Here is a 3,771-nt window from a genome sequence, read left to right as displayed (position 1 = left end):
CTTTTGTAGTGGGCCAGGCCTACCTGGATGTTGCTAGGTAACTGTGGGGAGGAGAATACCTGGCTGTTGATGCCACTTAACTGTGGGGGTGGAGTTTAGACACAATGCTAAAAACAAGGATTCTCAAGAGTCTCACATGCAGGATTCTCACGCAGTTTGGGAACCCATAATGCAAGCATTAAACCAAATCCACAACAAATTTCCTCTACGGCTAATTTTCTGCTACTGGACAATGAAAGGACTGGATGTAGACTCCCTAGTGTTCTATTGCTTTGTGCTTATGGAGGTCTTTGGACGCATAGATGCAGTCTATGGCTAATCCCAAGAACTGTCAGAACAAGTGCTATTTCCGTTTTGTTCTGTTCTCTTTTTTTTCTCTCTTGCCTTATGGAATTTGCATTGCATGCTACAATTTGTGTGCATTCTGTCTCCCTTCTTTTCATTCCATTTTCTCTTGGGGTATTTCCATGAAATATCTTCAAAACCAGTGATTTTTACGTCCAGTAATCTGATGAGCTTATCAAGGATAGTTTTCACTTCTGTTACCGTGGGTTTTTCAGTATTTCCTTTGGACTTCATCTTATAGCTCTCATCTTTCTGTTGACACTACCCTCCGCTACTTCTATTGATGCCCTCAGTATATGAACTGTGGTTTTAAACGATTATTTCAACATGTTCACTGAGGATGATTCTGTTGCTCATTTCCTGTGATTAGACTTTGGTCTTCCAGCATGACTTGTTACTTTTTGTTGAAAGCTGACGCGGTATACTAGGTTATGGGAACTGAGATAAATAGATCTATAGTGTGAAGTTTTGGTGTGGTTTAACGTTTAGTTTCAGGACTAAGATTTTATGTTTCTAGACTAAGATTTGTGCTGACTGACTCTTCTGTTTGCTCTAACTGTAAATGTCTGAGGCTTCAATTTCCTCTGGGGTCAATTTTTAAGTACTTCATTTCCACCTGTCTCTTTCCTCACTCTAAATCTATTTATGAGATTAAATGTTTAGATTCTATAAATGAATAGATCGGAGAAGAAATAATCTATAGAAAGATCCCTGTGCCCTTTCCTCTATGAGACTACCTCTTTTTTAAACTTACAATATGGGTATGGAGAAATCAAAGTTTGAAACTGGCCTTCACTCTATACCTATCAAAGAACTCGGCCAGACCGAGAGCAAGTTGAGTGGTCTCACATTAAAAGGACTGTTTAACTTATCTCATACATAAGTTTACATATGTTACAGCCCTTGTCTCATGATTTTCTATAAATTATAAAATGATCACAGAAATGGGGAAAAGACAACTTGCTGCCTCCTCAGCTAGTCCCTGTTTGGCTGAACTACAAATAAATCCATGTTCTTTCACCAGTTTCTACTTGCAAACGTCTTTAACATACATGGGATCTGATATGACAGGTAATAGTATCTCAGGACTTTCTGTTCTTCAACAACAGCTTCTTCCCAGATCATTTCTATTGGAAGACACATAACTAAGTGCTCTTGTCTGAAACTTTAACAGATAAATATAGAGAGAGGCAAATAAGTGCCAGCAGAAATATAGCTGTGCTTTTATATGTTAAATATAAAAAAAGAAGCAATGAGGGCTGCCTGGTGAAAAGAGCTGATACATAATTATCCTTCAGGACTGAGGTTTATTAGGGAAAAGAAAAGCAGAGACCATGATCCTCCTAGAAGTAGAACAAGCATTGAAAAGGAATAGTGCACTATGTCAGAAAAAGCATACCACGGTTTTTTTGTTTTTTTATTGTTGTTGTTTGGTTGGTTTTTTCGGTTGGTTGGTTGGTTTTGGTTTTTTTGTTGTTTTTGTTTTGTTTTGTTTTGTTTTGTTGTTTTTTTTGTTTTTACCACCGAACATAGGTTTTTATTGTTGCTGGATGAAATAACCAAAACTGTTATCTCCCAAGTCCTTGATAACATTACTGCAAATTTTATCTAAAATGATTTAAAATTATTCATGGTTTCACATTTTTCTTTTTTTAATTGGATATTTTATTTATTTACATTTCAGATGCCATCTCCTTTCCCCATTTCCCCTCCCTAGAAACCCCCTAACCCATCCCCCTTCCTCCTTTTTTGCTTTTATACCATTTTAATTACATACAAGTATTAAGGTCAGTTCTAGGTTAAGGAACTAGCAATACAATAGATGCAAATAGTTAAGGAACAAGCAACACAAACACAAATAGTCAAAGAACAAGGAAGGCAATAAACAAAATTCCGAGAACACTTTTATGGTCACCGTTTCTAAGGGCTTATCAGAATGACCAAAATATCTGAACCAACTACTCTGTCTTAGCCGAAGTCCTTTTCATGTCTGAAGCCTACTTCCTTGTTCTAGCCTAATATTTAGATTCCTAAAATTACTTCTTTGTTCTAGCCTAAGATTTAGATTCCTACCTGAAATTATTTCTTTGCGCTAGCCTAATGTCAGCTTCTTGCCTGAAGTCCACTTCCTTGTCCTTGGCCAATGTCATATTCCTGCCAAGCAGCCCATTTCCTTGTCCTTGGCCCATGTCAGATTCTTGCCAAGCAGTCCCAAAGGCTCTCCGCCTCTCCTCCTTTTTTCATTTCATAAATAAGACTAAGGCTGTCTTAGGTCATTCTACCAAGAATGCCTTTCTTACCCATTGTGGAATATACATTACATACCATGGTCTTAAGGGAAAAAAACATGTTCCCTTTTAACCCTAGAAGGGAACTTCGTTTAAAGTGGTGGCTTAAAGGAAGACAAGTAAGAGAGAGAGATGCACCAAGACAGGATCTCCAGAGAGGCCCAGAGAGGCTTGAGCCTCCAGAGAAATTCCCCAAATAAAAAAAGACATTCAACTTTTATTTATTTTGAGGGGTAGGGGTGGTAAAAAGTTCCACACCACCTGGTTTAATTCAACATAGCATCAATGACAAAGAGCGTGGAGAAGCCAGAGGCCATGAATCAGGAGATGTTAACAAATACAAGACAGCTTCCAAACTGTCTTAGGGTGAGAACTGCAGTAGAGGAGGGCTAATTTCTTCAGGCTAGGATATATGGTCTTTTAAAGTGACCATTCTCTCTAAGTGGCAGACCCATAATGTAGCAATATATAATCTAAAACATAACTGGTTATGGCTACATGCATATAAGTATTGGAAAACTAAAGAATTCTTTTTAAAAAAAAAATCAAAGAACTCAAATATAAGGAAACAGTTTGTCTCTAATTTGCTGCATCATTCATCTTCCAGGATTCAGACGGTCCCGGAACCGCCGCCAGCCATTATCACAGGTCGTTATGTAGCGACAGGGGAACAAAATTCTAAAGCATATCTTTTATTCATGACCCAGCACAGGTAACTTGACTGTGATCATCAGGAAGTTGTCACTGTCAATCTCCTCGGAGCCCAGCTCTCAGCTGAACAGGAAGCTTCCTCTAGCACTATATCCGTTATATCCTACTGCTTATTACATTGGCTTGGTTCGCACATCTACCTCTGATAGCTCACTTACGTTAAGTTGTTTCACTGTGTTGGTTTTAACATTCACAGATTTTAGAATTTAACTAATGGGGAAGTTTTTCTTAAAAGGAAACTTCTAGTCATTCATTTATATAACCTGAATGTTGCTTTCCACAACAATATAGAAAAAGTAGACATTGGCTAAATTCTTTTACTCTAAAGTTATAACATATGGCAGGAACAGTCATTATTTTCATTTTTATCTACCATTAAGAAGTATTAATACAAAGTATTAATACAAAGTATTAATACAAAGTATTA

This window comes from Grammomys surdaster, unplaced genomic scaffold (assembly GCF_004785775.1).
Source record: "Grammomys surdaster isolate TR1022 unplaced genomic scaffold, NIH_TR_1.0 126086, whole genome shotgun sequence".
Classification (NCBI taxonomy): Eukaryota; Metazoa; Chordata; class Mammalia; order Rodentia; family Muridae; genus Grammomys; species Grammomys surdaster.
This window is presented reverse-complemented; position numbering follows the sequence as displayed.